Source organism: Dermochelys coriacea, chromosome 28, assembly GCF_009764565.3.
Source record: "Dermochelys coriacea isolate rDerCor1 chromosome 28, rDerCor1.pri.v4, whole genome shotgun sequence".
In the NCBI taxonomy this organism is placed as follows: Eukaryota; Metazoa; Chordata; order Testudines; family Dermochelyidae; genus Dermochelys; species Dermochelys coriacea.
Genome location: NC_050095.1, coordinates 3,120,154 through 3,148,008, shown reverse-complemented (window position 1 = coordinate 3,148,008; position 27,855 = coordinate 3,120,154). Strand labels below are relative to the sequence as shown.

Genomic DNA, 27,855 nt, shown 5'->3' with positions numbered 1-27,855 from the left:
AGTCAAGGCTGGCCTAGCTCTAGCCTAACCTAGGCAGGCAGGCAAGGCAAGGCAAGGCAAGGCAAGGCTAGCCTAGCCTAGCCTTGGCAAGGCAAGCAAGGCAAGGCAAGGCTGGCCTAGCCTAGCCTAGCCTTGGCAAGGCAGGCAAGGCAAGGCAAGGCAAGGCAAGGCAAGGCAAGGCAGGCAGCCTTGGCAAGGCAAGGCAGGCAAGGCAAGGCTAGCCTAGCCTAGCCTAGGCAAGGCTAGCCTAGCCAAGGCAAGGCAAGACAAGGTAAGGCAAGGCAAGACTAGCCTAGCCTAGCAAGGCTAGCCTAGCCTAACCTTGGCAAGGAAAGGCAAGGCTAGCCTAGCATAGCCTTGGCAAGGCAAGCCTTGGCAAGGCAAGGCAAGGCAAGGCTAGCCTTGGCAAGGCAAGCCTTGGCAAGGCAAAGCAAGGCAAGGCAAGGCAAGGCAAGGCATGGCTAGCCTAGCCTTGGCAAGGCAAGGCAAGGCAGGCAAGGCAAGGCAAGGCTGGCCTAGCCTAGCCTTGGCAAGGCAAGGCAAGGCAAGGCAAGGCAAGGCAAGGCAAGGCAAGGCAAGGAAAGGCAAGGCTAGCCTAGCCTAGCCTAGCCTAGCCTAGCCTAGCCTTGGCAAGGCAAGGCAAGGCAAGGCTGGCCTAGCCTAGCCTAGCCTAGCCTAGCCTAGCCTTGGCAAGGCAAGGCAAGGCAAGGCAAGGCTGGCCTAGCCTAGCCTAGCCTTGGCAAGGCAATGCAAGGCAAGGCAAGGCAAGGCAAGGCAAGGTTAGCCTAGCCTAGGCAAGGCAAGCAAGGCAAGGCTAACCTAGCCTAGCCTTGGCAAGGCAATGCAAGGCAAGGCTAGTCTAGCCTAGCCTAGCCTAGGCAAGGCAAGGCAAGGCAAGGCAAGGCAAAGCTAGCCTAGCCTAGCCTAGCCTAGGCAAGGCAAGGCAAGGCAAGGCTAGCCTATCCTAGCCTATCCTAGCCTAGGCAAGGCAAGGCAAGGCAAGGCAAGGCAAGGCAAGGCAAAGCTAGCCTAGCCTAGCCTAGCCTAGGCAAGGCAAGGCAAGGCAAGGCAAGGCTAGCCTATCCTAGCCTAGCCTAGACAAGGCAAGGCAAGGCAAGGCTAGCCTAGCCTAGGCAAGGCAAGGCAAGCAAGGCAAGGCAAGGGAATGCAAGGCTAGCCTAGTCTAGGCAAGTCAAGGCAAGTCAAGGCAAGGCTAGCCTAGCCTAACCTAGCCTAGCCTAGGCAAGGCAAGGCACAAGGCAAGGCAAGGCAAGGCCAGCCTAGCCTAGCCTAGGCAAGGCAAGGCTAGCCTAGCCTAGCCTAGTCAAGTCAAGGCAAGGCAAGGCAAGGCTAACCTAGCCTAGCCTAGGCAAGGCAACGCAAGGCAAGGCAAGGCTAGCCTCGGCAAGGCAAGGCAAGGCAAGGCTAGCCTAGCCTAGCCTAGCCTAGCCTAGGCAAGGCAAGGCTAGGCAAGCAAGCAAGGCAAGGCTAGCCTAGCCTAGCCTAGCCTAGCAAGGCAAGGCAAGGCTAGCCTAGCCTAGCCTAGGCAAGGCAAGGCAAGGCAAGGCTAGCCTAGCCTAGCCTAGGCAAGGCAAGGCAAGGCAAGGCAAGGCAAGGCTAGCGTAGCCTAGGCAAGGCATGGCAAGGCAAGGCTAGCCTAGCGTAGGCAAGGCAAGGCAAGGCAAGGCAAGGCAGGGCGGGACGTGCGCCCACGTGCGCTGCACAAAGTCAATTTGGGCTGGCTGCTGCTTCTGGGCCAAAGGGTGAAAATAAGGCATGGCAAGCCAAGCAAGCAGCTGAGTCCAGACGCAGGAGCTGAGGCAGATGGTATACAGCCAGTCGGTGGTGGAGGGGCAGCGGTAGTGGTAGTCGTGGTGGGGGTTGGGGGGACACACAGATGGATCGGGGGTCAGCTCCACGCCACACCCTCTGTGTCCCTACAAACACAGTCAGGACCCCCACCACAAGAGCACAGTTTGAAAGTTACTCAGTCTTTTGGCCCCCTCCACGGTGGTCTGCAAAGTCTCTAGGTGCTCCCCACTGGTAGATAGTCCTCTTCTTCTCCTCCAGGCAGCAGATTCCGTAGCAGCAGCAGCAGCTCCAGGAACTCCAGCTGGTGGTCCAGGCAGGTAGAAAGGACCCCTCTCAGGTGGTGGTGGTGGTGGTGGTGGTGGTGGTGGTGGTGTCCACAACAACAGTGGCTGGGGTCCCTCACTCCTCCTCTCTGGGAAGTGGGCTAGAATGGGGCTGCAGTCGGAGCAGTAGCAGCACTCGAGAGTGGGGTGTCCAGCAACCAGGTATCAGAGAACGGGGGGGGCAGGGTGTCTGGCCCAGCCAGGGGAGCAGCTGGAGCAGCAGGGAGAGCTTAGGGCCTAGCAGCAGGAGTAGCAGTGTTGCTGCTAGCAGGCTGGCTTACAGGACAACTGCAACAGTTGCTGGTAAAAAGCACTTGTATTTCCCTGCCCACAGCCATATATATACAGCACTTGTTTATTCCTTTCTGTTGTTTATCACCCAATGTTCTCATCATTCTTACTCTTGGTCCATATCTTGTGGTGGTAAAGACTCTCAGGTGCTGCTTATATCATTAGTCCTTAGTTCAGCCAAAGTTTAGTCCTCAGTCCAGCCAAAATCTTCTGGCCTTGTCCTTCAACTTGTTACCTGCAGCCCCACCTCTTGTACTGTTCTTTTCCATTACTTGGCACACATTTCTAAAACATCTGATACTCAGCATTTCCCACATCTCCCCCTTTTTGTTTAAAAGCAGCTTGAATCATCCGTGACATTCCCCAACGCATACATTGAACTATATATGGACCACACAAACAAATTATACCAATACAGATACCAATTAATAAAAGAGTGTGCTATAATGATGTTATTCATATTTTGTTCTAATTTTGCAAGTAACTCATGAACAGAGTGAGAATGATCTGACAAATTAACACAACATATACCCTCAAAATCTTCACATCCGTGTCCATGTGCTAATAACAAAAATTCAATTGCAGCACTATTATATAAAACTGCATGGCAAATGCTATCTACATCGATTAATAACTCAGTTAATATTTCAACAATTAGATTAAACTGTTTAATACGCCAACACACTAATTTCTCTAAATTAAAAGCATTTTCCATAATAGCAACACCAGGGATGCTTAAGCAATAGAAAATCAATCGCAGCTCGATTATCTAAAATGGCATCTCTTAATTCCTGTTGTTCCATACTTAAAAGAGCAATTGCCTGTGATGTAGCATTAAGCGCTTTAACAGCAAAACAAGCTAATGCATTCAAAGTTTGCACCGTATAATAAGTTTCAAAGCCAGGAATGCCTGCAACAGCATTCAGCAAAGCCAAATATTCTGAGTGACTATATAAGGTAACATTGGCGGAACACGTATTTTGCAGGGCCGTGCTTCGCCGATTTCGCTGCTGATTCTTTCCGGGCAACAAAAGGGTCATTCGGCTAAGACAGCACAAGGTATTATGACTTAGATTAGCAGGAATATAACTAAAGGTTCGTTCGCCGCAGGTAAAAAACCAACCAGACGGCAAAATAATATGTCCATAATTAAAAGAAACATTAACCGCCTTAGTACAATTCAAAAGGAGGGCACTTACGGTTTGGCAGCCCATGGGTACTTTTGCGCGTGTGCAATTAACCACTCATGCACACGTTACATTATCTGCCCCGGCTGGGTACGGGGCATGTAAAGATAGGGCCCCAGGGGGCAAGGAATAATTGGCGGGGCCCCAATTTGCCATATTCGAATACTGTGAAGACAAATTGGCATAAGCTGCAAGCATGGTATGATTGCCAATTTCCTCAGGATGATGACATATGGGCACAAGACAAGCGCCCAGTAGTTCCCCGCCTGCCACAGAATCAGACAAACAAAAATGTGTGACATTGGCTATCAATGCCAGGCGTTCCCATAGGTTATACGTCATTCGCACGCTTAGGGGTACAAGGAGTTCCCCCTGTAACCCAAGCAATAACACTATAACAATATCGATAACCCACATCCTCATTCTGGAAATAAACAGGATATGGCCACAAGCACAACCTCCTCTGATGCTTCCCCTCCAAGCACGGGATCTTGTTCTCCAGGCGCCGGGTTCAAGGGCGAGAGAGGTTGCTGTAGCCACGGCCGCACCCACTTAGCAGGTATCCACCGAGGACCTTCATCAAGGGAGACACAAGCATAACCCCGTCCCCAGGTTAGCAATTGTGCTGGCCCCTTCCATTGTTGAGAGGCATAATCAAACCATTCACCTTAGGTTTCTTCTGCTCATGTTCTATCCTAATACTTCCTAGATGTCTTTGCATTGGAACATGATTGTTATCAGCACTACTAGGTTGCAACCAATTAGGACATATACCGCTTTAGCTAATCGCCCAGCTGGTGTCTGAACTACTGCATCCTGTCCAGTTTGTGCCTGCTTATCCAACATTCCTTTCAAAGTACCATGAGATCGTTCAATAATGGCCTGGCCTGTCGAATTGCCTGGCACCCCTGTTTTGTGGTTATCCCCACATTTGTAAAAAGGTTGCGGTGCGCCTGGCCACATACCCAGCTCCATTGTCTGTCTTTATCGATCGGGGCACCCCTAATGCAGCAAAACATGCCTGCCAATGTTTTATCACATCCTTGCTGCCTGTGGACACGTGGGGTCTACCTGACTGGACGACCCGAAGCCCCCAGTTCCTCTTATCTGGGATGACTTCACAGGAACATTCGCACGAAAGGGTATTAATTGTGCAATTTTGGTTCCAGCCATTATTGTAGTAGGCGGGCATATAGCTCGTACAATAATCCCAATGTTCCCTCTATAATCAGCATCAATTAGCCCTGGGAGCACAAAAAGCCCCTGTAAGGAGGCGGATGATCTACCTATTAACAATGCGCTTAACCCATACCCCAACGGTCCAGATGCCACCGATGGAACGAGCGTCACCCTATCATTCTCTAGGGAGACGTCGGCGGCGGTGGCCAAATCAACTCCGGCACTGCCGGCGGTTGCCCCGCGGAGGTCATCCAAGCAGCCGAAGTATTGTTTGTCCTCACGCCCTGCCGGTTGGCGCTCCGTGAGGCGTTTCCCGACCCCGACAAAGGGGTCCCATCTTTTTTAAACCGGGAGTGACACTCAGTAGCTTTATGACCGAATTTTTCACATCGATTACACGTCCCGGGAAATGGGGAGGGAAGTGCATTGCTTTGTGGCTGACCTCTTTTCTTGGGGCAATCCCGTTTTAAATGACCCATCTTTCCACACTGATAACATGCCCCCCCTTTCCTCTACGCCAATTCGACTTGGAGGTATTCAAGGCTACCGCCAAGGCGCGTGCATGAATCTTTGCCTTATCCTCCTCCTCCACCAAAGGAGCACGAGTGCAGGCTTCAATCATGTCGACTAGGGAGGCCGATTTGGTAAAGTCACCAAAATCTTCTTACATGTGGGGTTAGCATTTTGAAGGGCTAAATCTACCCCCAATGCCGATCTGGCGTCTGGTGTTAAATTAGGGGCCCTATCCAATGCCGTCCTCAGGCGGTCCAAAAAAAGGGCAAAAGATTTGCCCGCTCCCTGCGTGACCTTTAAATAAGGGGGTGAAGGGGTGCCCAAATCAGGGAGCTCTTTGAATGCCTCCAATGCTAGAAGCTGAGACTGTTGTAATATTTGGGGTACCAATCGCGCCTGTAGCTGAGGCTCTTCAAATCGCCCCTGTCCCAACAACATGTCTATATTTGCTACATGGAGAGGTTTGTCCTGGGGTCTATCTAAATTAAGCACTGCCGCATGCTCAGCCTTCTTTCTCCATGAATCCTTCCATAATAATCTCTGTGTGGGTGTTAACAACATATCTGCAAATTTCTGGGCGTCAAAGGGACACATCGCTTGCCCCGAGAATATTTGTTCTAATAACGCTTGTACATATGGATTTTTCAAGCCGTACGCCACAATAGCTTTCTGAGCCTCCCTCATCAATTTCCAGTCTAACGGCACCCAAGATTTAACCCCCTCCCTTGATACCGATACCGGGAAAGTAGCCGGCATGGCATCCAAAAATTCCCCTTCAATTATAGAATCCTTTATCAATCCATGCCAGCGCTTAATTGGGTCAGGAGATCCTGCTCCTCCCCCCCATCCCTCCAAATCACCCCCATCCCCCGTTCTTCTTGCCCTCGTCCAATTGAAGAAAACGTAGGTGGCGGAGGTTTCACTTTTGGTTGAACCGGTTGCGTAGCGGGGGCATAAATTTTGCGATATTCTTCCTCTGCTGTCGGTCGCAACTCTCCCTCGGGAGTGAGGTGCTCCGTACAACCATAATACCCACACAACCTACAAATATGGGGCAAACGTGAGGGGTCAGGTATGCCGTGCTCTTGAAGCTGTTGTAGCAGATGCGATCGTGACGATCCTTGCGGTCTGTTTTCCTTTCTATCCAGCTCATCCATCATCTGTTGAGCTGCAATACCTTCCTTATATAACCACCGAATTATCTGGTCCTGCGTCAAGTTATCAAACTCTCCAGTTTTAGGCAAATCAATAATCCGAACGTGTTGGGGAGGGGCTGGTGGCACAACAGCGGACAGCAATCCTGACCCCCCTTGTAACAGGTTCTCTGGATTGCCCGATGATGATTCCCCCGACACCAGCTGATCCACGGCCATCGGCTCGCCCCGATCTGAGTCGTCATCCTCCAAGGGCAACGGTACCTCACTGGGGTCCAATGGCGCCAAAGGAATCATAGGCGTTGTTTTACCAAAAAAGTCTTTCGCTCCTACCGTGAAGGCCCCTTTCGCTGATGATTCTAATGCCTCGCGTAATGCAATACGCGCCCCTGCCTGAGCCGCTGTGGTGGTAACAGCTCGATGAACAGTCCGCCAGATAGGGCTCAAGGCAGTAGCTTCTTTATTTCCGACCCCCACAGAGTCCCACATGTCTTCCTCCACGGTTTTCCACACTGAAGAGTCAAACACATTCTTTGCATTAACCAGGAAACTCCGTCGCTTTCCCCACCGAAGCAATTTTTGCAGAGCTTCTGGGGAAAATTTTTCTCCCTGGTTATTAAGCAGATTGCTTAAGACCTTAAACACGGCTGCTCATCTGCCGATGCTGCCGCTCCCATTATGAGAGATATTCCCCGCCGCTCACCTTTCAGTGGGAGCTCCCCCGCCTCAGTTGGGCGTCCTGGTTCCTCACCTGAACGGAGGACACCGGCAGCGGCGGTCCCTGCTATTTCTTCCTCTGTCCGTGGTACCAAATTCACAGAATTCTATCACGTCGGGGTCACCATTTGTTGCTGCTAGCAGGCTGGCTTACAGGACAACTGAAACAGTTGCTGGTAAAAAGCACTTTATTTCCCTTCCCACAGCCATATATATACAGCACTTGTTTATTCCTTTTCTGTTGTTTATCACCCAATGTTCTCATCATTCTTATCTTTGGGTTCCATTATCTTGTAGTGGTTAAGACTCTCAGGTGCTGCTTATATCATTAGTCCTTAGTTCAGCCAAAGTTTAGTCCTCAGTCCAGCCAAAATCTGGCCTTGTCCTTCAACTTGTTACCCGCAGCCCTGCCTCTTGTACTGTTCTCTTCCATTACTTGGCACACATTTCTAAAACATCTGATACTCAGCATTTCCCACATAGCAGCTTCCCACCTCCCTCCAAGCTAGAAGGTTATGGAAGAGTAGTCCTTTTGGGATCTGGGAAGTGGGCAGGTGAAGCCCGTCCACTGCTAAAGGATCCCCCCCAGCCTAGAATGTGGTCCACAGGACCTAGATTCCAAATAATTCCGGGGACAACTAATGAAATAACAGGGACAGGAGTGCGGTCAAAGTGTCAAATGAAGGGAACCAGATTGGGACACCAATCAGAGAACCCCAGACAGTGCCCACTGCTCCTCAAAGGCGTCAAGGGAGTCAGAGGACACCGCCCAGAAGAATTCTGCCCGGATATGTGAACAGACCAAGGATTGGAAATAGGCCCCACAGTCACAGGGGACTCCATCGGCCAACCTCCTCACTCTGGTTTTATAGATGGCTATTTTAGTTAGGGCCAGGAGGAGGTTGACCAGGAGATTCCGTTACTTTGTGGGCCCATGGATAGGGAGTGCATTAATAAGAAGGTGAGGGGAAAAGTGCAACCAAAAGCTTAATAAAATATTGGTGAGGAGCCGGAATAGGGGCTGCAGCCTGGAACACTCCAGGTATATGTGTGCCAGGGTTTCCCTCACGCTGCAAAAGGGGCAGGTGTCTGGGATTGAGGTGAGCTGCGCCAAATACACACCCGTGCTCATGGCTCTGTGAAGGAGCCGCTGACTGACATCCCAGGTGGGTCTCGGGACTAAGGTGGAATATAGACTGGCCCACCGGAGCTCCTCACCCTCCAAAGGTGGCAGGAGGTCCTGCCATTTTGTATCAGGATGGGACACGTAGGTGAGGGCATGAAGGGTGTGGAGCACGAGTGTGTATAGATGTTTTCTTGGTGCGGTTTGAAAGCATGCCACCTGCATCTCATGCAGCCAGCTTACACTGAAGGGGTGAGGGGGTTGGCTGGGTCCATGGGGCAGGGGTCCAATTAAAAGGTCCGGGGGACCTGGGGTAGAGGGTGGGTGGGGCGTGCCCTTGCGCAGGACCCGGTTGAGATAAACCCAAGCAGCGGGCGGAAAAGCAGCCTTCAACTCCTGAAGTATGTGCCGGGGAGTAGAAGGCCTGGAGAGCATGGGGCATGGTTGACTTGAGGGGGGCTTCTCTGCTCCTTGAAGTCTTTGAACCATGATTTAAGGACTTCAATAGCTCAGACATGGGTGAGGTTTTTCATAGGAGTGGGTGGGTGAGATTCTGTGGCCTGCGCTGTGCAGGAGGTCGGACTAGATGATCAGAATGGTCCCTTCTGACCTTAGTATCTATGAATCTATGAGAGCCCCATGCGCTGAGCGAGCATCAGGAGATCCAGCCAGTCTCCCTAGTCATAGTCCAGGAGGTCTCCGACTCTTGTGATTTCTGCCAGGACCGACCTCTGGTGCACCAAGTGGGACTCTGCCACCTGCACACGGAGCTGGAGGTTGTGTAGCAGGGGTTCCGCGAGGAGATCTGCCCCCTCGGTGGCCGCCACAGACCTGGTCATTGAAAAGAGTTTCCAGGTCCGGAGGAGGTCTTGGTAGAAGATCTGCAGCCCGGAGAGGTCTTGCGGAAGACCTCTCGGATGGAGATAAAGGAGCTGCCAGTCGTATCGGAGCCCTCGGAAGCGGCGCAGGAAGGAGTCTGTCAGTATGCTCCACTCTGGACTACCTACACCATAAAGGAGCCTCTGCAGGGCCTGGAGGCGGAAGACATGGACTTGAGGAAGCGGACATTTCAGGCCCTGCCCTCCCTCCTCCAGGGGTAGATTGAGAACCCCTGCAGGGACCCAGTGCAGTTCTGACCAAAAGAAAACCAGAATCGATGTCCGGAGGTTGGCCAGGAAAGCCAGGGCCGGGACCAGGGTGTTGAGCTGGTACCAGAGCATGGACAGGACTAGTTGATTAAGGACCAGAGCTCTCCCTTCAAGGGAGAGGCACTGGAATAGTCCTGTCCATTTCTGGAGCCGCTCTGTCACCCCGCCCTCTAAATTCTGCCAGTTCTCCGGGGGACAGGGATGCATGGCAGAAAGGTAAATGCTGAGATAGAGCAGAGGACCCGTGCTCCACCGGATGGCCAGAAGCGCGGGTGGGAGGGAGCTCACCTGCCGCCAGTCCCCTACCACCAAGCCAGAGCTCTTGACCCAGTTGTCCAGCTGGGAGGAGGCTGCCGAATAGATGGCCTGGCAAGCCTCCACCTGCGCAAAGTCACCCAGGTCCTGGACCACGAGAAGCATGTCATCAGCGTATGCCGACAGGACCAACCGCAGTTCTGGCTCCCGCAGCACCAACCCTGTCAACCTCCTTTGGAAGACAGAGAGGAAGGGCTCGATTGCCAGAGCGTACAGCTAGCCCGAGAGAGGGCACCTCTGCCGTACTCCTCGCCCGAAGCTGACAGGTTCGGTCAGGGTCCAGTTGAGCCTGTATAGCGTTTGCCTTTGCCTCTATAGGGTTGACATGGTGGCTGCTTTCGATCGGTTGGGCACAATCTTTTTTTCAATTTGTTTTATTTTATTTTTTTTTAGATCCGGGGACTTTCCTGATGGCTGGATGGGGTTGAAGCCCGGCGCCCGAGGCATGGCAGCAGGCATGGGGAAGCTCATGGGAGGAGTGTACGTCCACCCTACTGCTCCGGGAGCTCTGGGTTGACATGGTGGCCGGTCGCGGTTTAAGCCAGGGGCAAGGGGCACAGAGGCAGGCAGGGGGACCCTTGGTGGAGGAGGTTTCGTCCCGCCCCTGCAGCTCCAGGGAGTTCCGGGTTGACCTGGTAGCCGGAAGGGGCTGAAGCCTGGCACACGGGGCACGGCCGCAGGAAGGGGGACCCTAAGAGGAGGAGGGTCCATCTGCCACCTGCTGCTCTGGGGACCTCCGGGGTGATGTCCGGTTTGCTCTCTGGCCAGCAGGTCAACCCTTTGCCTGGATAGGGTTGACCTGGTGGCCGCTTTGGATCGGGTAGGCCCAATCTTTTTTTCCATTTTGTTGTTGTTGTTGTTGTTGTTTAGATCTGGGGACTTTCCTGGTGGCCAGACGGCGCTGAAGCCAGGCGCCCAGGGAACGGCGGCAGGAAGGGGGACGATCGGCAGAGGAGGGTTCGTCTGGCCTCTGCTGCTCCGGGGAGCTCCGGGAGCTCCGGGTTGACCATGTGGCCAGTCCAGGCTTAAGCTCAGGCACTGGGACAGAGAGGCAGGTAGGGGGACACTCGCCGGAGGAGGGTCCATCCAATCCATGCCGCTCCGGGGGCTTCGGGTTCACCTGGTGGCCAGTATTCTTCTGGCCAGCAGGTCAACCCTTTGCCTGTATAGGGTTGACATAGTGGCCGCTTTGGATCAGGTGGGCCCGATCTTTTTTCCTTTTTTTTTTTTTTTTTTAAGATGCGGAGCTTTCCTGTTGGCAGAATGGGGCTGAAGCCCATCCCTGGGACACGTCGGCAGGCAGGGGGATGCTCGGCAGAGGATGGTTCATCCACCCCTGCCGCTCCGGGAACTCCGGGAGCTCCGGGATCACCAGATGGCCGGTAGGGGCTTAAAACCGGCCCCAGGGCAGGGAGGCAGGCAAGGGGACCCTTGTTGGAGAAGGGCCAGTTCGGCCCATGCCGCTCTGGGGAGCTCGGGGTTGACCTGGTGGCCAGAAGGGGCTTGAGACCGCGGACCGGGAAAGGCCAACAATCGGTGGAGGAGGGTCTATCCAATAACTGCCGCTACGGGGAGATCCGGGTTGACCTGGTGGCCTGTGGGGGCTTAAGACTGGAACCCAGGACAGGGCGGCAGGCAGGGGGACCCTCGGCGGAGGAGGGTTTGTGCAGCCGCTGCTGCTCTGGGGAGCTCCGGGTTAACCTGGTGGCCGGTTTTCTCTCCTGTATAGTGGCCGCTTTGGATCAGGTGGGCCCAAAGTTTATTTTCCATTTTTTTTTTTTACATCCGGGGACTTTCCTGGTGGCAGGACGACTCTTAAGCCCGAGGCTGGGAGGAAGGCAGGGGGACCCTCGTGTCGCTGTTAGCAGGCTGGCTTGCAGCACAACTGAGACAGTTGCTGGTAAAAGCATTTTATTTCTGATTATACAGTCTCATATATACGATAGTTTATCCTTTTTACAATTCATTATCCAATGTTCTTATCTTAGTGTTTCATTATTCTGCTGTGCTGGAAACTAGAAGTCGCTTCTCATGCTATTAGCTTTGTAGTGTAGCCAAATTCCCAACGTTTATAATCTTGTTTATTTCGTTTCTCATGACCCATGGGGTAGCTTTATCTTCTGCCAAATTCTGCTATCTTCCATTGACAAATTCTTCCTTAGAACATTTGATAGTCTCCATCTCCCACACCTCCCCCTTTTTGTTTTTTAAAGGCAGCAGAAACCATGCGAGATATAGCCCAACGCATACATTGGATTATACAAGGACCACATAAGCAAAAAATACAAATACAAAATCCCATTATTATTATAATATGTAACAACAAAGTTAGCCAGCCGGGCCATCCAAATTTAGACAACCAATCCCATAAGGGATTGGTTTCCTTTGTTAATTTATGAAGATTTTGTTCTAACCGTGCTAGTAATTCATGGATAGAATGAGAATGGTCAGACAAATTAAAACAGCACATACCTTCAAAATCCTCACATCCATGCCCATGGGCTAACAGCAAAAAATCAATTGCAGCACGATTTTGTAATACCGCATGATGAATACTATCTACATCCATTAGTAAAGCAGTCAATATTTCTGACGTTAAATTAAATTGCTTAATACTCCAACAAGCCAATTTCTCTAAATCAACTAAACTCTTTACACTAGCGACACCAGGGGCAAGAAATGCCGCAAATATTTTTGAAGGAGTATCCCAAAAGGTTATAGTATCCTTACAATCAGGAGTAAAGTCCTCCAATGCTCGCTTAGTGCGATTGCTTTGGTGTTTAATCATATTACGGTTAGGTGCATACAGTGTCAAGCGGCCTAAATAACATGGCCCTCCCATGGGAAAACTAGGGATACCCTGCCATGCGTGATTTCCGCAAATAAGAAAGGTCCCTGGTGGTAATGCCTTTGCTGATCCATTATTCCATATACCCTTTTGCGGCAATTGTAAGCCTTGGTTGGCCCCTCCTTGCTGACAATAATTTCCCGCCACAAAGGAGGCAATTGGCGTAATATTTTGCATATTAGAAAACATAGAAGCATTCATTTTCCATCCATATTGAGAATACAATACATGGAATTGTCCACCTAATTCAATGCACCCCATTGAATGATTATGAGTATCGTTTATTGTTGCGGGTAAGGATCCTAATAATCTGAGTTCTTGGGGTGGGTTAAGCAGTGATTGATTTAATAAATTTATTAGCATTCCTTGCAATAAACTCCAAGCAACCCCCGGGCACTGTTGCCCTGGTGTCCCATTATATAATCGATAACAAGTATTATTAATATTAGTATCATTAAAATCACTTGAGCGAAGAACACTATCATCGCTAACGTACCCTCGATATCCATTTAAATCTATACTCGGATAACCTATAAGGCACGTACTAAAAGGGTCCGCGGGTGTTGCCATAGATAAACAAAATGAAGATTGCCCTGTCTGATTCGCCCAGGTGACCCATACGTTCTGACGGGGATCAATGCGTGTAAGCAGAGAAGAGACTAGCCATAGCGGCCATAGGATTATCCATAGAAGCAGTAATTTCATCCTTCGTTGATTCTGTAATACAGGGCCGGACCCACTTTGCGGGTATCCACCGAGGACCTGCGTCAAGGGAGACACAAGCATAACCCCGACCCCAGGTTAATAATGGTACCGGTCCTTTCCACTGTTGAGAGGCATAATCAAACCACTTTACCTTTGGTTTTTCTTGCTCCTTTTCCATCCCTGTTCCCCCTAAATGCTTTTGTATTGGAACATTATTACTGTTATCAACAGCGTTAATAGGTTGGAGCCAGTTCAATACATATATAGCCTTCGCTAGTCGCCCAGCGGGAGTCTGCAGTATAGCATCTTCCCCACATCGTGATTGCTTATCTAACATTCCTTTTAAAGTAGCATGAGTGCGCTCAACAATGGCCTGGCCTGTCGAATTCCCCGGCACCCCTGTTTTATGGTTTACTCCCCACAATTGCAAAAAGGCTTGCGTATGCCTAGCAATATACCCAGCTCCATTGTCTGTTTTTATTGTTTTTGGCACACCTAGCGCTGCAAAACATGCCTGCCAATGTTTGATTACATCCTTGCTACTGGTGGAAGCATGGGGCGTGGCCCAAATAGCCCCAGAGAAAGTATCTATAGATACATGAACATATTTCTGTTTTCCAAACGGATTATATTGAGTAACATCTGATTGCCATAATATTAATGCTTCTAAGCCTCGGGGATTGACCCCAATAGGAAAAGCAGGGGCTAGTTTATTACATTCTGAGCATGAGGCCACAATACTCCGGGTCTGAGATATGGGTAGGGAAAATTGTCGAGTAAGAGCTCTTGCCGACTGATGGAAGAACTCATGAGATAGACGGGCTTGCTCAAATTGATTCGGTACCACCACGGATCCTACTAGAGTGTCTGCTTGCTCATTCCCTATACTTAAGTATCCCGGTAGGCCCGTGTGGCTTCTTAAATGCCCCACAAATATCTGTCCCTTCTCCCATCAAGTCGATGCCAAAGACGCAAAAGTATTTGTTGTAATCTAGGGTTGTGAATTCTTCCAAGCATCGCTCTCTCCAACTTATTCACCAAGCCCACAGCATATTTAGAATCACTTATAACATTGAGTGGTTCTTTGCTCCAATTTTCAAAGGCCATAAGTATGGCCAAAAGTTCTAGTATCTGCACTGATCCTTCACTAATAATCTTTTTATGGGCCCAAACACATCCATCCCACCATACCATCCCCGCAGTTCCCGTTCGTCCCGCCGCATCAGTGAACACCGTTATTCCTTTTACCGGTCTTTCCTGCTTCATAAGGTGTCTTTCTAGTTGCAGAGGGGAGGAAAAGAGATGGTGGGGCGGGTAGTGACAGCTCAATTGGCCTTGATAATCAGCTAAGGCAATGGCGAACATAGTATCATGCATCAACAACTGTGTAATAACCATTTTGGAAAAGGGTAACAAAATCTGGTGCGGATCAGTCCCTGTCATGGTAGTTACTCTTTTTCATGCTTGCATTATTAACATAGCTATAGCTTCAACTCTGGAAGTCACCGTCCGTATATTTTTACAGGGTGGAAATATCCATTCTAACCCTATTAACGAATCTCTATCCTTCTCATCCCATTGAAATAACAATGCTTCCAATACTGAATCCAAACTAAAAACTGCTACCACAAAGGGCAGATTTTCTTTGTATCTGCCTGAATAACCATTTCCAACCTTTTGACCAATTTGTTGTAATGCCTTCTGCTGTTGTGCTGATAATTGTCGTTTATCCCTGGGACTTCTCCCCCTTTCTAATAGAGGAAGGAGAGGGGATATATCATGATTTGTGATACCACAAAGTGGGCGGAGCCACTGAAGTTCACCCAGTAATTTCTGAGCATCATATAGTGTCTGAACATGAGGTGAAAATGTCAAATGTTGAGGACGTACTGTACGATCAGTAACCCGAAGGCCCAAATATAAAAAGGGAGGTTGGGTTTGAACCTTTTCTGGGGCCACTACAAGACCTGCTTGCTCTAATTGGGAAGTAATCAATGTAATAACAGAGGGTTCAAAGGCTTTAGGAGCCGCAAACAAAAGATCATCCATATAATGATATATTTTCCAGTGGGGATACCTTGTTCGAATAGGGTGAATAGCCCATGGAACAAAAAGTTGACAGATTGTGGGTGAATTTTTCATTCCTTGAGGCAAAACCTTCCATTGGTATCGAAGGGCAGGAGCCTCATGGTTTACTGTCGGGACAGAGAAGGCAAAGCGTTCTCTGTCCTTTGGGTGCAAAGGAATGGTAAAATAACAATCCTTTAAGTCAATAATAAGTAACGGCCATTCAGATGGGAGCATAGACGGGGCAGATAGGCCAGGTTGTAAGGAGCCCATATCAACTATGATGGCGTTAATGGCACGTAAGTCCTGCAATAAATGCCATTTCCCTGATTTTTTAAGAATAGTGAATACAGGCATATTCCATGGACTAATGGAGGGTTCCAGATGGCAGAGATTTACTTGTTCAGCCACCAATTCCGTTAATGCGGCAAGCTTAATTGTTGGCAGCGGCCACTGAGCAACCCAGATCGGCTCATCAGAACGCCAGGATAAGGCAAGGGTTGGCCGCTCCTCAGTGGCCGCTACTAGAAAGGTGGAGAGCTAATCGTGACTCCCCACTGACTTAGACAATCTCTCCCCAATAACCAAATAGTTGTATCAACAAGATAAGGGCGAACTGACCCCATCAATGTATGGTCAGTGACATCAGTAATGTTAATAAAGAATTCACTCAACATGGGATTACGTTGCCCACCGATACCGTGAAGGGGTGTGGTTACTGGCTGCAGTGGCCATGCCGATGGCCATGCATGCAGGGGCAACACCGTAACATCCGCTCCTGTATCAATAAGAACTCGGTGCTCAAAGGAAAAGCCATCTTGGCCTCTGAATTGAACTACACGCATAGGACGGTCCCTTCCGATTGATAGAACAAATGCCGTCGTCAGTGGCGTAGAGTCTGAGGACCCAAACCCACTGGTCCCTCTCACCTGAGGTAATGCAGAGGGAACAGTCGCACAGAAAGGTATTAGCTGTGCAATTTTTGTTCCGGCCATAATTGTAATGGGCGGGCAAAGTGCCCGTACCATAATTCCTATGTTCCCTGTGTAATCAGCATCAATCAGCCCAGGAAGCACAAAGAGCCCCCTAAGGGAAGAAGATGATCTGCCAATCAATAACGCACTTAGCCCATGCCCCAGAGGTCCAGAAGCCATGGAAGGGACAAGTTTTACCTCATCATTCTCTAATGTAAAGTCGGTGGTGGTGGCCAAATCAACTCCGGCACTGCCGGCGGTTGCCCCGCGGAGGCCATCCAAGCAGCCGGAGTATTGTTTGTCCTCACGCCCTGCCGGTTGGCGCTCCGCAAGGCGTTTCCCGCCCCCTGCAATGGGGTTCCATCCTTTTTAAATCAAGAGCGGCATTCCGTGGCCCTGTGGCCGAATTTTTCACATCGATTACAGGTCCCAGGAAAAGGGGCAGGGGGTGAGCCGCTTTGCGTTTGTGCCCTTCTCTTTGGGCAGTTTCGTTTTAAATGACCCATCATACCACACTGATAACACGCCACCTCCTTCCCTTTCGCCAATTCGGCTTGGAGGTATTCAAGGCTACCGCCAAGGCGCGTGCATGAATCTTTGCCTTATCCTCCTCCTCCACCAAGGGGGCACGAGTGCAGGCTTCAATCATATCGACAAGGGAGGCCGATTTTGGCAAAGTCACCAAAATCTTCTTACACGTGGGATTAGCCTTTTGAAGAGCTAAATCTAATCCTAGCACCAATCGGGTTTCTGATGTTAAATTAGGGGCCCTATCCAATGCCGTTCTTAGACGATCCAAGAAGAGGGCAAAGGATTCACCCATACCCTGCGTGATTTTTAAATATGGGGGTGAAGGGGTGCCCAAATCAGGGAGCTCCTTAAACGCCTCCAAAGCTAGAAGTTGAGACTGTTGTAATATTTGGGGTACCAATCGCGCCTGTACCTGAGGATCTTCAAATCGCCCCTCTCCCAATAGCATGTCTAATGTTGCTGCCTGGAGAGGGTCGCCCTGGGGTTTATCTAAATTAGTCACTACCGCATGCTCAGCCTTCTTTTTCCACGAATCTTTCCATAATAATTTCTGTGTGGGTGTTAATAGTATGTCAGCAAATTTTTGTGCATCAAAAGGACACATAGCCTGCCCCGAAAACATTTGCTCCAATAATGCTTGTACATAAGGATTTTTTAGCCCATATGCCATAATAGCCTTTTGGGCTTCCCTCATTAGTTTCCAATCTAACGGTACCCATGTTCTAGCCCCGGTCTGTGATACTGAAACTGGGAACGTAGCTGGCATAGCATCCAAGAATTCCCCTTCAATAATAGACTCCTTTATCAACCCATGCCACCTCTTAATCGGATCAGGGGATCCTTCTCTCCTTTCTCCCTCTGTTCTCCAAATCACCCCTCTCCCTCTGTTCCCTTGTTCTCGTTTGACCGGAGAGTACTCAGGCGGCAGAGGCTTTGCCTTTGGTCGGACCGGTCGCGTAATAGGATTCAAAAGTTTACGGTAGTCTTCCTCTGCTGTTGTCGTCAAGGCTCCTTCCGATGTGAGATGTTCCATACAGTCATAATATCCGCATAATTTGCAAACATGAGGCAACTGCGAAGGATCTGGTATGCCTTGATCCCGTAGCTGTTTCAATAACTGTGACTGTGATGATCCCGCTGGTCTACCCTCCTTTCAATCCAGTTCATCCATTATCTGCTGAGCCTTACTACCCTCCTTGTACAAACGGCGAATTATTTGTTCCTGCGTCAGGTCACCAAATTCTCCCCCTTCAGGCAAATCAGTAATCCGAACCGGTGCAACAGGGGCCGACGGTAAAACCGAAGGATGCTCCACCGAAGGATATAGCCCGGATTTCTCAGGCACAGAAACAAACTTGCCCTGGGGAGATTGTCCCTCTGAAACCGATTGATCCACTGCCATTGGTTCTTCATTACCGGAGCAATCGGCATCTCCAGGTAGTGGCACTTCACCAGCCTCTGGGGGTGCCAAGGGGATCGTGGGTGTTGTTTTCCCAAAAAAGTCTCGCGCCCCAGCCGGGAACACCCCTTTAGGGGGCGACCCAAGCGCCTCACATAGCGCGGTACGGGCTCCAGACTGAGCCGCCGCACTTGTAACGGCTCGATGAACTATTCGCCAGGTAGGGCTTAACACAATAGCCTCTTTATTCCCAACACCCACTGAATCCCACATGTCCTCCCCTAACGCCTTCCATACCGTAAAATCAAATACATTCTTTGCAGTAACCAAAAAACCCCGTCGCCTTCCCCACCGAAGCAGTTTTTGAAGAGCTTCCGGGGAAAATTTTTCTTCCTGGTTACTGAGCAGATTGCTTAAGACCTTGAATACGGCCTGCTCATCTGCAGATGCTGCGACTCCCATTATGAGAGATGTCCCCCGCCGCTCACTTTTAATAGTGGGGAGCTCCCTCGCCTCAATTGGGGTCCCAGTTCCTCTGTTAAATTTAGGACACCGGCAGCGGCAGTCCCTGCTGTTTCTTACTCCGGACGTGGTGCTGAACTCACGGAATTCCTATCACGTCGGGGTCACCATTTGTCGCTGTTAGCAGACTGGCTTGCAGCACAACTGAGACAGTTGCTGGTAAAAGCATTTTATTTCTGATTATACAGTCATATATATACGATAGTTGCTTATCCTTTTTACAATTCATTATCCAATGTCCTTATCTTAGTGTTTCATTATTCTGCTGTGCTGGAAACTAGAAGTCGCTTCTCATGCTATTAGCTTTGTAGTGCAGCCAAATTCCCAACCTGTATATAATCTTGTTTACTTCGTTACTCATGACCCGTGGGGTAGCTTTATGCTCTGCCAAATTCTGCTATCTACCATTGACAAATTCTTCCTTAGAACATTTGATAGTCTCCATCTCCCACAACCCCAGACTCTTTCCCACAAATGGTTTCATCACATGCTGGAGGGACCTAAGGACCTACGGGTTTCCCTCACCCACCTCGTAAGGCAAACTGTGATACCCTTCTCTGACACTTCTGGGGCCACATTTTCTTTGAGGAGCTTCTCCGCAGGACGTCTGATGTCCTGCAAAAATGTGTGTGTGGCTTGGGGGAACCTACTTGTCTACCCCCACTCTGGGAGCTGAGAAGCTTTTTCTGACTCTCCCCCACTATGTGAGTCAAAGAGCATCTCCCCGTGGCGGGAGAACACTAAATTCCACCCTCCCGTGCTTCTTTCTCTGACCAGCTGGTAAATCAACCCCAGCTCTCTGATGTAAAAATCCGCATCTAACCAGCCTTGTAATAGCCCCTGTTTGCTAGCTGGAGAACGAAGGAATGAAGACAGAAGGCAAATGTCAGAAAAGGAATCTCAACTCACACTGTGACTATGCTTTTGAAGAAGCGCTACAGACAGCCTGGCTAGCTAAGTTGGTAGAGTATGAGACTCTTAGTCTCAGGGTCATGGGTTTGAGCTCTGTATTGGGGGTTTGATCTTACTACCTTAAGTGTACTTTTTTGTTTATATGCTGAGTCCAAAATGAAATGCACTTTCTTGCCTCTCAACAGTCTTATGCAGGAAATGTCTCTTCCTCTTAGCTTAGATAGAAGAGGAAGAGAGAACAAACTGACATTTCCACATATTCAAGGGACACCATCATAAGACCTAACCACATCAGCCACACCATCTCTTGTTCGCTTGCACATCTACCAACATGGTCATAGAATATCAGGGTTGGAAGGGACCTCAGGTCATCATCTAGTCCCACCCCCTGCTCAAAGCAGGACCAATCCCCAATTTTTGCCCCAGATCCCTAAATGGCCCCCTCAAGAATTGAACTCACAACCCTGGGTTTAGCAGGCCAATGCTCAAACTCTGACTTATCCCTCCCCCTGAGAGATACCATCATGTGCCAGCAATGCCCCTCTCCCATGTACATTGGACAAACCAGATAGTCTCTATGCAAAAGAGTAAATGGACACAAATCAGACATCGAGAATTGTAACATTCAAAAACCAGTAGGAGAGCATTTCAATCTCCCTGGACACTCAATAACAGACTTAAAAGTGGCCATTTTTTTAAAAAAAAACCTTCAAAAACAGAGTTCAACAAGAAACTGCAGAACTGGAATTAATTTGCAAACTTTACACCATCAAATTAGGCCTGAATAAAGACTGGGAGTGGCCAAATCACTACAAAAAATAATTTTCCCTCTGTTGATACTCACACCTTCTTGTCAACGGTTGGAAATGGGCCACATCCACCCTAATTGAACTGGACTTGTTAGCACTGACCCCCCCCAACACACACACTCTGTAAGGTAACTCCCATCTTTTCATGTGCTGTGTATTTATACCTGCCTACTGTATTTTCCACTCCATGCATCTGATGAAGTGGGTTATAGCCCACAAAAGTTTATGCCCAAATAAATTTGCTAGTCTTTAATGTGCCACAAGGACTCCTTGTTGTTTTTAAAAATGTGAAGGGCGCAGTAAGGAAATTAGTATCTCAGAGCTTGCGGTAACATCATTTGAAGAAGAACAAGAGGTTGATGTGAAAAAGGGCTAAGGAAATAATGTTATTTCAAAAGGGAAAAGTGGTGTTGTGTGTGTTGAAAGGCTGGCTTAGAAATTTCCAGTTGTTATTTTCTGATCCATCCCACCCTTCAGCAGCTAGACTTCAGGAATGGAAGAGGCTACTGATCCTTCTCTCCAGCTGGTTAATTCTGAAGACTAGTCTATGGAGCTGGGTGAATGGTTTTTGGATGAATATTTTATTTACTGAAATATTTTGGTGGACCAAAAATGTTTTTTTTTTTAATTTTGTTTCAACAAGAAAACTGAAAAAAATTAATCTTGGGTCAACCTGGATTATTATTATTATTATTATTATTATATAGGTTAGACTAGCTAGCAAGCAAGGAAATAAATGATTTGCACAGCTCTACTTGTATGAAAGGTCCACAATCGGAACATGCCTATGCTCTGTTCTGAGGCCATTTGAGTTTCACGTAGTCTCCAAAACCCATCTGAGCATGATGAAGTATGAGTTGAGGGGACAACAAGTGATGATATGTGTTGAAAAGCTGAATTTCCTGGCTGGAAATCAAACTCAGCTCACGGTGGTGAAAGCACTGAAATTGAACCACTAGATTAGACCACCACGGAGGGTGGTTTTTTATTACCTGTACTAGGTTTTCGCCAGCTACTCTGACTAATTTTGGAACCTGGTCCATTCTCAATTTCCCTGAGGGGACAAGAACAGAGGGTGAAGGATCCCCTGTGCTCAGGGTCACAAACTGAGCCTAACCAAAGGCATTGACACAAACTCAAATGATGCGTCAGCTTCCTCCACCAGGATCACAAAAGCAACGCAAACAAACCCCAAGAAGTACAATCCTTGTCTGCTTTTATTTAGGCCCATCACAACCCTCTCTGCTTCTTCTTCCTCCTACCTAGAGGCTCTTCCAGGAAAACACATGGAGCCAATCCTAACTCTATCCTAGAAACTCAGGGAGGGGTTTTGATAGCACCTCACACGAGCTGATAGGAATTAGATTCCGTGTAACGGGGCCCTTAGCTTTGCCTGCTCCCTAGCCTTGCTCTCTCAAGGCTCTTAGGCAGCAAATGTCTCCTCCTGTCTCTGAGCTTTAGTGGAACAGAAAGAGAGGACAAATTGACATTTTCATCATCCTCCGAGAGTGAGAGAGAATTTTCTCCTCTTCTATTCTAGCCTAGCTAAGAGAGGGGAAAAATAACCCTTCAGGAGCTCACTGTCCCCTTCAGCGATCTGTAGCTTCTCTACTTCTTCCTACATTGCTGCCAGCTCTGCATTGGGCATATAAGTACTTCCGTGTCATATCCTTCCCAGCCCTCTTTATTGTCACAGAGGTTGTTTCAGGCTGCGGATGGAGTCAGCTCTCTGCCTATCGACTGGGTCACACTGTATTCCTCGTTAATGCATTTGTGATTGATTTATAAAAACTGGCCTGAGAGTAAAACAAAATGGCATTAAAACTTTTTTAAAAAAAGACGTGTCCTCAATTTATAATATTGGAAATTATTTTGTTTTCTGTTTCTTTTATATCAATTTACTGTGCTAAAAAAATCAAGGGAACAGTAAGGAAATTTGTAGCCCAGAGCTTGTCTTAACATGGTTTGAAGATGAACAAACTGTTGAGTGTTAAAAAATATTATGGGAAAAATGTTTTTTAGAAAGGGAAAAGTGATATTGTATGTTAAAAGGATGGGTTAGTGATTTCCAGTTATTATGTTCTGATTCCTTACACCCCAACCCTGCATAGCCAGGAAAGGAGGGGAAATGTGATAATCAGGAAATTGATTTTTCTGACATGGAACGGGTACACGAGGCTGTTTGTGGTTAGCTCAGAATAAACAAAAGCGAGGGGGAAACTGCTGGCTGGGAGGTAAATATGCAGGACATAGGGTTGGGATTCTTCTATGCTCAGATTTGTTATGTAGCTGGCAATCTCCCAAATGATGGTCTATTCCGTCCCTCGACATGCAGGATAACCTTCTCCTTTTGAACTTAAAGTTTCATGAAAGGAAAAAAATAACAAGGAAGAAAGCATAGAAGCTATGGATGGATGGATGTATTTGAGAAAGGAGTTGGATGGAAAGAAGACAACAGGAGCCACAAGAGAGAAAGCAGCACTGTTTCTGCCTGGTTTTGGACCAGGTACCTTTTGCGTGTTAGGCAAATGTGATAACCACTACACTACAGAAACCAGTTACTGTCACTTTTGGGGCCCTTTTTTGAAGGCTCTCTCAGTAGCCACTACATCAGCTGGTGTCCCTTTGAAGAACAGGGAAGCAAAGGGCACCAAGAACTTATGTTTTAACTCAAACAATCATCACAAATGCTGCAAGGGCACCTCCAATTTGCGCATCTCACAATGACACAAAACACAGACAAATCTCACAACCAACAAAGCTCACATCCACTCTACTTTTTCATGGACATTTCCCTGACAGCTTCCAGTGACAATCAGACAAAACACTGAAATGCAGTAAAATAAAGATGAGGGAGGGAAACCTGCAGGTCCTTAGGTCACTACAGTTTCTGATTAAACTATTTGTGGGAAAGGGTTCGGCTTACTGAGGAGGACAAGGAGATGAAAGATGGACATGCAGACGCTGTGCAAACACCATGATCCCGTAACCAATGCGCCAGGAAATCAGCACTTTGGTTGCTTCCTGCCTGCACAGAGTTGACAAACAGGGGGCAGCCAAAGCTGAGAAACCTGATACAATTAATCAGGGGAAAAAAGCAGATCTAGTTCTATAAAAGGGCATAGAGCCTGGGCTTTAAGGTACAGCGTTTTCCAGCAGCATGAAGAAGGATGGGAAGTTGGGGTGAGGGGAGTATTGTATTTTTTGTTTGACTTGCAAGTGAAGAATGGAAAGCAAATTTTTGTTAGAAAGAGTCCTTCCGCAACTGGGAATTGAGAGTAAGAGCACAAAATTCTAACCACTTGGGAATGCATGCACACAGATTTTTGTCAGCCATACTAGGCTTTCTCCAGCTACTGTGTCTCCATGTGACGAAGCTGATTGAAATGAGGCAATTTTTTGAGCTAGACTCAAAGGTTGTATCAGGAGTGTGATTTAAACAGACATCTCTATACAGAGACCAGAACACTGACTTGAGATATAGAGTCTTGTGCCTTAGACCACTCAACCATGCTGATGGTACGGAAAAACCTCTTCCATCAACCCTAGTGAGAATTGGGTTTCATTTATGGCCAGTAAAGAGCTGAGTATTATTGTCTAGATGTAGGAGTTAAAGAATTTAAACTAGGAGGAAGGGCCAATTTTCCCATCACTTCACACCTTTTACATCCAAACATTATGACTTTCTGAATGAACTGTGCTCATTCAATCAGAAGATGTGGAGATGGATGTAGGAGTCACTGGGGAAAATTCTCTGGACTCTGTTACGAACGAGGTCAGACTGGATGTACATAGTGATCTAGTCTGGCTGTAAAATCTATGAATCAACACTAAATATCATGGGAAATTAATCCTCAGAAACGGCTGTTCCCCATCCTGATCCCAGCAAATGGTTATCCAAGGAAGGGGGCTGTTTAGGAGAAAGAGAAGAAAGATGTCTTCCTCTCCTCGGAGGATTTAGGCTCCAGTTTCATCATGTGCTGAGCTGGCTTCTCTTTTCCCACCTACCCAGAGGGTCGCACAATGTATTTCAATATATTTAAGCTACAGCTTCCTGTAGAGAAGGGGGTCTGAATCCCATTTCTGTCCATAGCACAGACATTTTCTTGAATGTGTTCATGGAGGCAGCATTTCAGCTCTGAACTGAGTCAGGCTCCAAGCATGATGAAAAGTGTGGGAGGAAGAAAAATCATAGAAAAATCTAACCTGCAAAGGAAGGAGACAACTCCTTCTAAAGGAACTCTTTGTGTTTCTTCCTGCTATGTACAGAAATGGTTGGATACAGCAGATTCCAACCCTTGGTCTCTTCAGGGATATGGAAAAATCCAAGATGTCCCTTAATTGAAGAAGGGAGATGATTTCTCTGAGGGATGGAGGCCTCATCTAATGGCTTTAATCTTTCACCAGAAGCTGGGAATGGGCGACAGGGGATGGATCACTTGATGAGTCCCTGTTCTGGTCATTCCCTCAGAAGTACCTAGCATTGGCCACTGTCAGAAGACAGGATACTGGTTAGCTGGACCATTGGTCTGACATAGTGTGGCTGTTCTTATGTTCATTTTCTAGTGATTGCTCATTAAGAGAATGCAGCTCCCCTTCCCTCCTGAGGAAATACCTTTACTGTGCAAAATACCAGCACTTTGCACAGAAAGGAGGGAAAGGAAATGGACATATGATGGCACCAGAACCTAAGAAATGAAACACAACAGGCTTGTGCGTACATTGATTCTGAATAGCAAACGAATCTGATTCCCATACCACGAAAAGCCAAAAAGCCATTTCTTTCTATGGCAACTTCTTTCTAGCAGAAAAGAGTTCCAATAATTCCTGTCCTTTTACTTATGAATTCTTTTATATTATAAATAAATTTGCAACAAAATTTGTCTGAACTTGAGCTGCCTGTTATTAAAAGCTGGTTCCCCAATTCAGTTCCAACGACTCTGCTAGAAACACCCCCAGGTCCCTGCTCACCCCAGTAGGGGCAAAAAGAGAAACCCCCACTGGGTGTTGCCCTTAGCTCCAGGCTGCTGTCCCCGGGTGGGGGTGGGGACTGATTGTTTGCTGCTAGGGAGGGAGGCAGTACAGGCCTCTGGTGCTATGGTCCTAGCATCTGCCCAGCCCAGACTGTTCTCTGCCTCAGCTGCTACTCCCTGCATGCTCTAGAGTCAGACATGCAGGGCCCCCAGGGGAACAGAGGCTGGGACAGGGCACCAGCCTGGGTTGGGCTGGGAAGATGCTGGGAGTTCTCGTTCCCTGAGAACTGGCCTGGCTCCCTTCTCAACAGCAAACAAATCAATTCTACGTCCCCTCCCTGGATAAATCATCTTGGAGCTAAGGGCAGCACTGGACAATTCCCTTTACTTCCCACCAAGGCATGAGGGAACCCAGGGCGTTTCTAGAAGAACTTTTGGAACTGATGTGGGGAAACCAGCCTTTAATAACCAGCAGCCCTAATTTAAGCTAACTGGGTTTGTTTGTGTTTTACAATTCACTATAGCACTAAATAATACTTCAATCCCAGTGTCACCATCCTTACCCGTACACAAAGTACGCAGCTGCAAATTTCCTGGTGTCCTGTGCAACTGTGTGCTGCTCCAGCCCCTGCTCCACGTCTTCTCCATAGCCCCCGCCCCTGCTCCGCCCAAGCCCCACCCCCACTCCTCTGAGGACTGTCGGGGTTACCAATCCCCCTTCGAGTCTCGCCTGCACAGCCTCCTGGCTGAGGCGTCTCCCTGTGCTGGGCCCACTGCCCAGGGTCCCACCTCGCTCTCCCTAGCTGCTCATGACACCCAGCTCTGGACTGCTCAGCCCCAGCTCCAGCTCCACTCTGCCTCAGCAGGGCTGCTGCTCTGCTCCAGCTCCCCGAGCTATTTCTCTGGCCCCTCTGGTTCTGGTTGCTGCAACTCTCCTCCCAGGACAGGTCTGCTCTGCAGGCTGCTTCTGTGACTCTGCTCTCACCACTGACCTGCTTCGTGGGCTGCTTTTCTGGCCCCTCTGGCTCTAGTTGCTGCAGCTCTGCTCCCAGGGCAAGGCTGCTCTCTCTGGGCTGTGCCTCTGGCTTTGGGGCTGCAGCTCTGCTCCCAGGACAGGGGCTGCTCTCTCTGGGCTGCTTTTCTGGTCCCTCTGGATCTCGCACAGCTCTGCTCCCCAGCTAAGATCGGGCCCCTGCTTTCTCCTTAGCTCAGCCCCACTCTGTCTGACCCAGGCAATTCCAGCTCACACGGAGGACAGGACCTCCCTGGCCTCCTGACTCCCTGATTAGCCTGCCCGCCCTGTCATTCAAGATGACATGGAGCATTGGCCTCTCCCCATTGTTCCTGGGGGCTGTCAGGCTCAGGGTCCTGATTCCCCATCGACCCTTCCTTTTGAGTACTGGGAGCTAGCAACTAAAACACCCGCACTAAATATTAGTAAGGGGGCAACAGTCCCCTTACAGTAGGGTTGCACTGGGTCAAGGGGAAAAGATTTTGTTTGACAGTGTGTGGGAATGGGGAGGATGTGATTCTCTAGGATATAAATGATGGAACACAGAAGGGTAGTGACAGTGAAGCCCCATATGTGAGTATTATGACCCTGTGTGGCGCTGCCGTTTATATTCCCCTCCAGTGGTCTCATCTTTCATTGAATCCAGCATTTTTCAACCGATCATCATCACAGAGGTGTCCCACATGCCTCAAATACAGTGTCCCTCTTAGAGATGTCGAGGACTGGAACGGATTTCAGCTGATGGACAGGTTTGCTAAGTTTTTATACATTTGCATAGTAAAATGCTGAGTTTTTAAATTTATTACAAGCATCATTCCTGATCATACTGGAGAGGGGTAAGGAAATCAATTTTCATTCAAAAAAGTTTATAAACAGAAGCACTGGGATTTGAAGGAGGAACCCATTGCCAGGCAGGCAAATGTTCAATCACGGAGCTATACACTCAACAAAGAGTGCATTGGATAGCCCAGACAAGGGATGGGTTTGAACCTGGAGATTTAGTACACTTTATATATATACACAAACACCACGGCTTACAAAATCACCATACCTGCTCTCTGTTACCAGAGGATAACAACAACTTTCCTTGGAGCACACACTGCTCCCCAGCTCCATGCCCTTCAATCTCTCCAGCATTGCCCCAATCCCTTAGAGGTACAGGGCACAGGTAACTAGAACCCCTTCATCCCGATAGAATTAATGCCCAAATAATTCCATTTAGACCAGAAACGCAGAGCTCCTTTGTCACAGCTGATGTACATAGACAGGTTTCATAGATTCATAGATTCATAGATACTAAGGTCAGAAGGGACCATTCTGATCATCTAGTCCGACCTCCTG

At 48.6% G+C, this 27,855-nt stretch overlaps 2 protein-coding genes, 1 non-coding gene and 1 pseudogene across 5 annotated transcripts in view; 1 reads left to right on the top strand and 3 right to left on the bottom strand.

Moving 5' to 3' along the window:
- The window catches only part of LOC119849428 (zinc finger protein OZF-like), a 776,365-nt gene that overhangs the window by 61,904 nt on the left and 686,606 nt on the right, over positions 1-27,855 (bottom strand). The window lies entirely within an intron of this gene.
- Positions 1-27,855, top strand: part of LOC119849371 — a 1,398,949-nt pseudogene that overhangs the window by 715,585 nt on the left and 655,509 nt on the right.
- The window catches only part of LOC119849376 (zinc finger protein 420-like), a 3,142,523-nt gene that overhangs the window by 2,664,396 nt on the left and 450,272 nt on the right, over positions 1-27,855 (bottom strand). The window lies entirely within an intron of this gene.
- TRNAV-AAC lies at positions 23,012-23,084 on the bottom strand. The gene has a single exon. It is a non-coding gene; the product is annotated as a tRNA-Val (tRNA).